Raw genomic sequence first — 11912 nt, 5'->3', positions numbered from 1 at the left:
ATGAGCATGGGCGTTGGAAACCAATTTTTCGGGTGGGATTTCGAAGGTGAGAACTCACTAGCCGGACAGCAGGGGACATCCCATCACCGGATGTAGGTGGAGTTTGCTAGCCTCTGTCCTACCTCATTGTCCTTGGTAAACTCGGATGGCACATAGGTGGACAGGGTGCCCTCAGTGGTGCAGTGTCTCCGGGATTGGAGAGGTACGTGAGGGAAGTGGTTGTGCTAAGGAGGACTGTTGGACTCAGCTTGCTCTTGCTAAGCGCTCTTTAAACACCCAAGAAAGAAAATGACAGTTCAAGTCTATTAATCATCAATTTAAACTAGAGTGTGAAATTCCGAGGGCCTCCGTGGCACGCAGAGAAGTCGTTCCTCCTCTGTTCAGAGGCAGAGAGAGCTGAAGTCCAAACCTAGGACAAATTAAGAAAAAAAGAGAAACTCAAAGTGGTAAAAGTGGAGACATTACAAATGGTATCACAGAAGTGCAAAGGATCATAATAGACTACTCTGAACAATTATACATCAACAAATTGGGTACCTAGAAGAAACAGATATAATCCTAGACATGTATAATCTATCAGGACTGAATCATGAAGAAACAGAAAATTTGAATAGATCAGTAATGAGTAAGGAGGTTAAAGCAGTAATCAAAATTCTCCAAGCAAAGAGAAGTTCGGGACCAGGTGGCTTCAGTGGTGAATTCTACCAAATATGTAAAGAAGAATTAATGCTAATCCTTCTCAAACCGCTCCAAAAAATAAGAGGAAGTACTCCCAAACTCATTTTATGAGGCTAACATTACCTTCATACAAAAGCAAAATAAGAACAGTACAAGGAAACAACATTATAGGCCAATAATTCCTGGTGAACATACATGCAGAAATCATCAACAAAGTATTGGCAAACTGAATTCAACAATATAGTGAAAGGATCATACCCCATGATCAAGTAGGGCTCAGCCATGTGCTGCAAGGATAGTCCAGTACCCGCAAATCAATAAACATGACACACCACATTAGCAGAATGATCAATGTCAAAAGTTACATAAAAAGCATTTGACAAAATTCAACATCCTTTCATCATAAAAACTTCAGCAAATTAAGTATAGAAGGAATGCACATCAACATAATAAAGGGCATGTGTGACCGGCCCAAAACTAACATCATAATGGTGAAAAGCTGGAAGTGTTTCCTCTAAGATCAGCAATGAGACAAGGGTGTTTATTTGCCACTACTATTCAACAAAGTACTGGAAGTCCTAGGCAGAGCAATTAAGCAAGAAAAAAAAAAAAAAAAGGCACCTGTACCAAAGAGAAAGAAGTAAAATTGTCACTCTTTGCAGATAACATAATATATATTGAAAATCCTAGGGGTGCCTTTGGTGGCTCAGTTGGTTAAGTGTCTGACTTTGGCTCAGGTCATGATTTCATAGTTTGTGAGTTTGAGCCCCACATCAGGCCCTGTGCTGACAGCTCAGATCTATACAATGAAAACGATAAGACTATAAAACTATAAGAAAGAAAACAAATAAGTGAAAGCTGTCCAGTGTTCATAGAATGAATTAATATTGTCTAAATGTCCATCCTTCCCACAGCAATCAATAGCTTCAATGCAGTCCATATCAAAATTCTGGTGGCATTTTTCCCCATAGAAATGGATAGGGGAGTTTGGGTGGCTCAGTCGGTTAAGTATCCAACTTCGGCTCAGGTCATGATCTCACAGTTAGTGAGTTTGAGCCCCATGTCAGGCTCTGTACTGACAGCTCAGAACCTGGAATCTGCTTCGTATTCTGTGCCTTCCTCTCTGTCCCTTTCCTGCTTGTGCTCGCACTCTGTCTGTCTCTGTCAAAAATAAACATTAAAACATTTAAAAATTATCATCTTCATCACTAAGAAATGTTGATGGAGCTCCTTCCAGTCTCTGCGCTCCTGTCCATGTATGTGACTGCGGGACAATGAGGGAGTCACCGGAGAGCCACCCATTTTCCAACTGTGATGTCTGATTCTTCTGTGCATTTCTGGAAGGCAATCTCCAGTTAGAAAATAAAACAAAATTGTGATGATGATTTGGGCTACCCAGATGAGAAGTCAACTTGCCCTTCATTTCTAGGAGTGAACTTTTTAAGTCTGGTCAGACTTTTTTCAACGTCCATGTTCATCATCTCCATTTTCTGAAGGAAATTTCCTGGGAAGAGTCTCTGGTTACTTGATGCGGATATTGCTTTCCTCTCTGGATGGAGCCCATCATCCTCAAACTAATTTCCTGTTTAGTGTTCAGTGTTTGAAAGCAGGAAATTGTCATAATAAATGGGAAGCTTGACATGATGGTGGAAATGCATTCAGAAATCTGGTTGCTAGGGAATCACTCTTGCCTACTTTAATTTATTAAAAACCTAGACCTTATTCCCCTCTCATTCTTATTCTCATCAATAGCCCATTATCAAAAGAAATTTATTAAATACCGATCTTTGCTTGGCACTATAGGTGATTGGGCTTCTGCCTTTTAGCACCTTGTAACAGCAAATAACGAAGAACCGTACGAACAAAATGACAGTATTAATTTGATACTTAATTATCAATAGACATTCTGCTAGGAGCCTTAGTTGGCTTTTAAAAAATGTAGTCCTCACAACAGTCATATGAGGAAGGTCCTATTATTACTTCCGTTATATTGATGAAGTCTTGAGACACAAAGTCAATAATTTCCTCAAAGTCCCACAGCTAGTATATAGAAGAGTCTAGATTCACCCCTTCCCAGCTCACATATTAACCACTGTGTCCTACGGCCGTGAATCTAGTGAGAGAGAGAGAAAAAAAAAAAACCAACTAGAAAGAATAGAGAGAATGTACATATAGATCAAAAATATAAACGTGGATTTATTCTTGCAAGCTAGAGATTAGCACATTTTGCAGGAGGGGGGTGAGAAGAGAATTGGGGGAACTGGATACTGAGGAGAATTTCAGCCTGCTTCTGAAAAGACTAGACATTAGTAAATTGATTGAAAGGATGGAGCGAGGCAGGTGGGGAAGCAGAAAGGTTATGTTTCAGAAATGAAAACTCTCTGATGGGCCAAATGGAGAGCGAGTAGGTTAGTGTAAGGTTAGTGGGCTCGGGCGGTAGTTCCGCAGGAAGTAAGGTCAGCACATCAGAGAGACCCAGCTCCTTGGAAGCAGAGTGCCCAGTCCACTCTGCCAGCTCTAGTCTGTGGCCTCGTCGTGACACGTCCACAGCCTTTTGCGTGTCACCAGAGGCAGGTGAGTTTTAATCAACCACCACACCTGTGTAAGCTTTTTATCCCAATGTTGGAGCAACTTGATGTAGTGACGCAAATGCCGGTCTGGGAAGTCAATGTAGTCGGGTTCTATTCTTGGTGTTTTCTGGCATAAGTAGCTGGCTGCAAGTGGTAGTCTTTCTGAGTAGCCGAAAATAACTAACAAGACATTTTAACGAGTTAATAAATCTTTCTTACTGAACTACATGGAAAGACATGAAGCATTACACTTCAGCTCCTCACCAGCCTTAATTAAACTTGATGTTGAAAAGGTCAGTGGCCTGTCTGGCGGGTTTCAAATCACTTCAAGCCTGACAGTAGGGGTGGCTGTAGGGGTGAAGGCAAAAGTGTGCACAGGTACATGGGGGTCTTATGCCAACCGCTGGAGACTTCACTGGGTGCATTGTAAACGAGCCGTGTCCCAGCCAACGACATTAGCATTTATATTGAGTGCTGGCTCTGTGCAAGTCATTGCTCCAAGTGCTTTAGATGCATTAATGTGTTTAGTCCTCAACAGCAACCTGTTGATTATATGCTGTTAGAATTCCTGATAGATAAGGAAACTGAGGCACAGAGAATTGTAATGACTTGGCCATGGTCCTGCAGTCTACAAAGTGGTAGAGCCAAGATTTGAATGCGTGGGTTCATGGGTTGTGACTCCAGAGTCTGTGTGCTTGACCACTAGGCTTTGCTACCTCTCTCAATCAGGGATTGGGCTGTATTCATATAGTTAAAAATGCACCCACCCCCCCCGCCATGGTTTTGGAGCACATCTACCATCCAGGAATTCCAGCAAATGCATTCTATTTTAGGATAGGTCAAAACATGCAAGACAGGTGATTCTTACCAGTAGCCTATGGACTGCTAGAGGTCACTGGGAGACTGGGTTGGTAAGAACAATTATTGCAGTTTTTAGAATTAAAATACCTTGATTTAGCAAGCATTTCCTGAGCTTTTACTGCGAACTAGAAACTATGTTAGGTGTCAGGGAGAAATAGGAGTCAGACATGGTTCTGACCTTCAAGGCACTCGAAGACTAGCACATCTGCCCTTTATAAGATCTCTGGGAAAACCCAAAAATGTCAGTGGGGACAGGCCTTTTGTAAACTCAGCACCTGAGTTCTGAGGGAGTTTTGCCTTTATTACTAGCACTGGTTTAGACTGAATTCCTATGTCGTGGTAACATGTACGTAATACTTCCTGTCCACATTTTTTAAAGTTTATTTGAGAGAGAGAGAGAGAGAGAGAGAGAGAGAGAGAGAGAGAGAACACAAGGAGTGGGGTGGGCAGAGAGATAGGGACAGAGAATCCCAAGTAGGCAGGACTTGAACTCATGAACCATGAGATCATGACCTAAGCCGAAATCACGTGTGAGATGCTTAACTGACTGAGTCACCCAGGTGCCCCTCCTGCCTAAATTTTTATGCTCCATTAAATTACCAAGCTCTGTGGTAAAGGACATATTTAATCTGGGACATTTTGGAGAGAGATGAGATGCCGCTCCTTTCTCATCCTCTCCAGCAGAATCCATTCCCGGGGAGGGCAGTCTTTGAGTCACGCTACCTGGGTGTAAATGCTAGTTTGATCACTTTCTGGCTTTATGTTTTTGAGAGAATTACTTCATCTCTGTGAGCCTAGACTTCTTCATCTGTCAAACAGAAGAAATGAGAGTAGTCACCCCTAGAATTCCTTCAAGGATAAATTAAATACAAAAATGGGTAACAGTGTTTATCACAGTGCGGGCAGCAGAGAAGGTGCTCAGTCAATGCTAGCCGGCTTTATTATTTGCTCGGCATTGTTCCATTTCTGAGTTCTGTCTCATTGTGCAGTAGAGTCTTGAGCAGACTCTCCAGCAAAAGAACAATGATGTTAGTCTCCTTTCTTTTCCCCCTCAGAGCAGATAGTAAATTGGCCCAGGCAAGATGTGGGACTAACAAGCCCCTCGTTTCTTGCTGATGTTTTCTGTTTCTCAGAAGGCAGGAGAAGTTGAACAAGTAGTGATTCCCCTGAACCAGGCTGGGGGGTGGTGATGCTCCGGAGACGGGGACCTAGGGAGTTGGGGTGCAGAGCGCGCACTGTCCCCAGCCGTGTGTTTAGTTCTGATCTACACCCTCTGCTCGCCTGCCCGTGGCTGCTCTGAGCTCTCCTGTCCCCACCTGCCCTTTCTGCTCTGGCCCCATCTTGGCCCTTCTGCAGATAACCTTGCCGTCTGCCGATGCTCAGCCTCAATTCCAGTCTGGCCTGTTGCACATCTCTAGAGGGCGCTGATCACGCCGGAGTTGCGCAGCTTGGTGGCCCTGTTGTCCCAGATGCTGTCCCCAAGCTCATGGGCTGCTGAGCTAGAGTGCACCTGATACGGGTCTTCCCACGTGCCCCACTCAGCTCGGCTCTGAGAGTGTGTGCTGTTGCCTCAGCCTTGAAAGTTCTCTCTCTCTCTCCCCAAGTCCACCTTTCCACAGTCCCCCACTCCCCCCACCCCACCCAAAAAAGAACAAAAATTGCTCCTTAGGTCATGATCATTCTGGTCAACTTCTACTCGTATTTTAAGGCACAAATGAAGTATCTTCCTCAGGGAGGCCTTCCCAGAAACGAAAATCTACCATAGATCCCTTTGTTTAAGCAGGATCCCTTGATGTTCCTTTCTGGCAAACTCTAACACAACAGCGGTTTGCTTAAAGGCTATCAAAGCTGCGTGGACAGGAGAGCTGTCTGTCCTGGTCTTCACTGTGTGGACTAAACTAGCTCTGCCTACCCACCCCTGGCCCCGCCCCAGGCCCCTCCCACGGCCTCTCTGCGAGGAGATCTCTTTAATAATTCCTGTTGGACGCTCTTCGTACTGAATTCTTCCACAATGGTAAATCACATCCCCATTTATGATTTCTTGATTTATTAACGGAGACAGTAGTGACCGATTTCCTATCATTGAAAGATGAGGATTTCATTCACCTTCTCTGGATCTCATTTGATTGCTCTCTTCTTTCTAATGCTGATGGTTTGTTTTTAGTTCTTTCATTGGGCCGTCTTTATCACTGCAAGTTATAAAGTCAAGCCATTATATGTCTTTTTAAAAGTTTTCCTTTTTTTTATTACATTTTTGATTTTACCGCATTTCTTCTTCCCCTGAACTTCACTGACAGTGACTCTTCATTGTCCTGAGGTCGGATGATTCTGTCAGTATCCTAACCGCTGTCTCCCCTCATCTTTCCCCTTCTGCTTTCCCAGACTCGCCGGCTCGGCCTTTATTACCGCAACATCTCACTCCCCACATATACAGTCCGTTTCATAATTGTAGTGTAGGCATTTCTTTGTCTTCGGTTTTGCAGGGTGTGGCCTCTGCAAGCCAGGGTTGACCTGAAGGGTGAGGGTTGGAGTCGGTGAAGAAGACGCAGAGCCAGCCTCTTCCGGTGGACTGCTCCAATGTATTTTTCAGTTTAGGGTTTTTATAGCAAATCCAAACAATCATGCTTAAACAATCCACAGTTTTAGAAAGCAGTCATGGGACTTAACATTTCTAAGTTTTCTTGGCAACAGTGATTTCACGGTACGTGATTTCCACTTAAACCAATAAAATTTAACCGGGTGGTCATAACAAAGTTCTACATGTTCTTTACTACGTAAGGCAGGGTATCTAAGGTAAGAGAAGCATATTGCCAGAATACATGAGATCACAGTGCCCTTTAAATTTAAGTTTAGCGGGCAATAACAGGATATACTTGTACCCGCGGTTACAGGTGATAGACTTTCACAACCCCTTACTAAGAAAGAACAATATCAACATTTATCATAGAGGATGTTTGGAATTGTTTTACGTGGATCAACTAGAGTTTGGTCTCTGCATTTACAGGTCTCATTCTTTGGCCAGAACAATCCGTAAGTTGCCTCACTGGCTTGGGGCCAGGGGCAACAGGCAAATATTTCTCTAACACTTTTCCAAGAAAGTCCTCTATGACTATTAAGTTTTGTTTTGTCTCTGCTTAAAGCGTAATATGGAGTATCATTGGCAATTAGACCCCACAAGGAAAATGAGTTCCAGGTCTCTTATAGACCCCGTGCATACCGGACTGTCTCCAATTTTGTTAATTACTACAATATTCATAAGACAATATCTGATTGAGGGGGCAGACGTGATATTTAGGTACATCCCATTTTGGAGGAAGAGGGGGAACTTTGGGCGATTCTGGTTTCTTATTAACCCTAGAATAGACTCACAGCGGAAGTGACCGTAAAAGACACAGACTAAGCAGAGAAGAATTCTTCAGGGGGCTCTTCTGACTGCCTTGCAGGCCTTTCCCACAGGTTTCTCCCTAGGCCTTGCCATCAGGGATGACCCGCGCAGTTTCGGTCTCCGGCACAGTTTGATCCTGAAGGTGGGCAACAATTAGTTCGCATTGTTTTGGCTTTGTGAATCCCGGCAGAACCCTGGGACGCAGGGTTCGGTGCTGTCTCTGTGGCTTCACGTCAAACTCCTGTCCTGCCTGCAATCGACTGTACCCGGCGGGAAGGTCAGGTTTCACTTGGTTTCCCTGGTCTTAGACTCTTACCCGGTCTTCCCCATGATCCCAGAATCATGCTTACTATTTGGACCGTGATTTCATTGTGCAGTTTATTTTCAAAGTTTCTTTCTTCCTTCCTTCCTTCCTCCCTCCCTCCCTTCCTTCCTTCTCTCTCTCCTTCAACATTTATTTATTTATTTATTTATTTTTAAGAAGGCTCTAAGCCCAACATGGGGCTCAAACTCACAACTCTGACACCAAGAGTTGCTCTTCCCACTGAGCTAGCCAAGCACCCCTACTTTTAAATGTCCTTTTTGGGGTTTTTCTTGCTTGTCATTGTTTTCTCCTTGGTGAGAGTAAATGCGTATTTCTGGAGACTGAAAGTAGCCGTACCATCTAGTGCATGGAATCACAGCCCTACTCTCTTCCCGGGATGGTGTTCATTATTCTGTGGATGTCTGGTTGTTCTCTCTGGAATCTTCCGGGATCCTTTTCTTTTTTGCCCTAAACTGTCACGAAAATGCATCTGACCCTCTTTTGCCACTCATAGTGCTGCATATTCCACAGACCCGTCCAATCTGAGGATTTCTGTCTTCCGTAGCCGTGAGAAATCTTCTATTATTTTATTGATATTTTCCTCTTTTTTCCCCTATAATCTTTTTATCTTTCATTGACTCTCTGTGTCTTTTACTTTTTATCTCTTTTTAATTTTTTTTTTTTTTTTTTTTTTTTTACAAATAGTTTATTGTCAAATTAGTTTCCCCCTATCTCTTTTTAAATTTTTATGAGAAGGGATTTTACTTTTGGGGAAGTGCTTCCAAATTATTCATGTAGTAAATTGTTATTTTAAAATAAATAATAAAATAATAAATAAAAAATAATAAAATTAAAAAAAATTTAAAAATGAAAACTATTTGATGTTCCTTCTTATTGTATTCTGTTTTTGTCTTATGGCTGCAATTTCTTCTTGAAGACTGATTAGATTTTTTTTAGAGTTCTCCTGTGACTTCTGAAATGTGTATGTTTCCCATGGACTGATATTCTCCATGTGTATTCTCTTTCAAGGTGCAGATCTGTCTGATGATTCTGGCTATACTTTCATGTTTATTTTTTTTTATTTTTTTATTTTTATTTTTATTTTTTTAATGTTTTATTTATTTCTGAGAGAGAGAGAGAGAGAGCGTGAGCGGGGGAGGGTCAGAGAGAGAGGGAGACACAGAATCTGAACAGGCTCCAGGCTCTGACTGAGCTGGCAGCACAGAGCCCGACATGGGGCTCGAACCCACAAACTGTGAGACCATGACCTGAGCTGAAGTCGGACGCCTAACCGACTGAGCCACCCAGGCGCCCCAATACCTTCATGTTTAAAGATGAAAGACCAGGTTGTTTAGAACTGTTGGAGACAATGACTCTGCTCTTTTGGGCTCTTTCAGGCCATTTTAGCTCTTCTGTCAGTCTCCCCGAGGAATGAGAAGTGTGCCTGGTAGCTCTGGGTCAGTGAGTAGGGCTCCTCAGCTGGAAGATTGTGCTTTTAGATGTAGTACTGGCAAGTTAGCCATTAGACTGGGCTCCCCCAACCCAAATGTTGAGTTGAGGACAGCTTTATTTTGGGACACCCACATCCACACTCTAGTCTTAGTCCCATTCAGAAGACCTGTGGTTTCCCCCCGTACACACACACATACGTGCACCTGCACACACACTCACACGCATGATGGGCATACAGAAGCTTTAGTGCCGCTGTCAGCCACCTCTTTGTTTTCTGTAATGTGAGCAAATGAACACCTGGCTCTAGCTAAAAATGCAACAGTTGTTTTAAAGGGCTGCATCATATTAGTGTAGAGCTTTTACATATTCACTTCTGAGGATTCATCTCATTAAGATATGGTCCCGGGACCCAAGCGGCTAATAGTCTAGCTTCTAATGTAAGATAAATGTGTAAACAAATCACTATAGTAAAGAGAGGTGAGTGCGATAGAAGGTGTTTGTACAAAATGCTGGCTGTACTGAGGAAGGGACATTCCGTGTGAACCAGGGATGGGGGCGGGGAGAGAGGGACAGCTGCAGGGGGCAGGAGACTCTAGAGCCGGGACGCTGAGATGTGCGTCCTGGTTCTCCTGGGGCAAGGACTTTGCCTGCTTCCTCCCTTGTCAAATAGACCTATGACCACAGCCTGACCTCACAGGGGTTTTGTGGGAATAGATGAATTACTTATATACAATGCTTCTACTCAGTACATATTAGGTCCTGTTATTATTGCTATTATTTCCTGATGTGGCCTTGATGGGTTCAATAGCCACCAAAAGGGCAGATGGTTATTGCTGGGAAGATCAGTGCAGTGAATAAGGGCATATTGGGTGTCCCTGGGGCTGGGGTGCAGGGCCCCGGGGTGAGTGCTTCACGGGAGACCTGGGCGTCCCTGGGGCTGGGGTGCAGGGCCCTGGGGTGAGTGCTTCACGGGAGACCTGGGCGTCCCTGGGGCTGGGGTGCAGGGCCCTGGGGTGACTGCTTCACCGGAGGCCCCAGCACCGGCCGAGGTGGTACACAGTGTCCTGGCATCAGTTCTTTGGCTTGGGGTTCTGTGCACATAGTAGGGCAGGGATCCCCTGCCTACATACACACACTCTAAAACTTGTAGGGACCCCATAGGTGGCCGGGACAAGATGGAACAATAAGAACATGCAGATGTGTCTCCATGCAGAAGACAACCTGGGAGGGGGACAGGATGGAAATAGTTGAATGACAATCGTCCTAGCCTGGGACTGGGCTGGGGTGGCCTAATGGGCCATTGTAAGAGGGGTTCGGCTTGTAGGTAACTGAATTCCAGAATTTGGTGTGATGTGTGGAAGGTTTAGAAAGGCAGATTTTGGAAAGAATGAGCATAGACTTACTAACCACACAGGACCACCATGGAGACACAGGGGTTGCCCTGTGAGGCCTCAGGGTCCGTCCCTGGAGCCCCTGCTCACTTGCTGGTGGGCCCCAATCCTGTAGGGCTTCGACCAACTCCATAGGCCTGGGCCAAGCCCTTCCTGTCTCTCTGCTTACAGAGGGAGGGAGGTCTGCCCAGCTCCCCTCCCCGGCAATGGCCATGCATTTATGCACTGCTGTGGAGACGTCCGGACTGGGGAGGAGAGGCTGGCTCCCTGCACTGGCCTCAGACTGAGGCTCTACGGCCATTCTGGCCACCATGCCACTGACAACTGCCCACTCCGGCTTTAAAAAGTACAGGAGCCGCTCCCCGTGAGGGAACATGGTCTACACTCTTTCCAAAATCAAACTGTGTTTCTTACTCCACTGCTTTCTGAAAATGCCATCCCTCCCAAGGGCATCATGAGGGTCTTCACAAGTATCTGCTCTCACAGAGCCTGGGCAGGACAGAAAAGGTGTGCATGTTGAACTGCTTTTCACACTCAGCTTCTCCTCTCTGTATCCTGGTTTCTTTTAGGTCTTTGGGGGCAGGGGGTGGTGGTGGTGAGGACAGAACTGCTATTTTCTGGCCACTATCATGCCTCTACCTGAAGGTTCCCAAGCCCTGCTAACATGATTTTTTTTCCTAGAGGCTTTTAAAACTCGAGTCATCTTCCAAGAGTCATCGGTATGATGCTTCAAATGATGTTGCCTTGAACAGGTTCTTGGGGCTTGTATGAGGCTTCAAAGAATAAAATTAAAACGCCGTTTTCACAGCAAGGCGAGAACCTGCGGAAACTGGAAAGATTTCCCCGATGTGGCTGGTGCTCTTTGCTGCGGGTGCCAGCTTGCCTTGCGTTTCCTGCTGGACTGTGCAGAACGGACAGCGCGCCCCAGGAATACTCACCGCTTCCTTTATTCTTCCATTTCACCAGGGGGGGTGTGAGCTTGTTCAGCCTCAGGATGGAAACTCAGGAGGAGTGACAGATGCACTGCAGATTGAGCTAGTTCACATATTTTATTTATCCAGTGAAGGAAAAGAGAGACAGAACTCGAGGGTGGCACAGATTCTGAGCGAATACCGCGGCCGTGCGTTCCTCAGTCCAGTTTCAATCCACAGCTTCAGTAAAAGTGCATAGGGGCGAGATGAGCATCTTGCCGGAGCATAAAACATCTTATTTGAGAAAGAAAACCCTTTTAAAAGTTAACACCGACTCACGGGTTTCTTATTTGAGGATGG

This window comes from Hyaena hyaena, unplaced genomic scaffold (genome assembly GCF_003009895.1).
Source record: "Hyaena hyaena isolate Hyena2069 unplaced genomic scaffold, ASM300989v1 scaffold_652, whole genome shotgun sequence".
In the NCBI taxonomy this organism is placed as follows: Eukaryota; Metazoa; Chordata; class Mammalia; order Carnivora; family Hyaenidae; genus Hyaena; species Hyaena hyaena.
The sequence above is the reverse complement of the archived record's forward strand: the minus strand, read 5'-3'. Positions refer to the sequence as shown.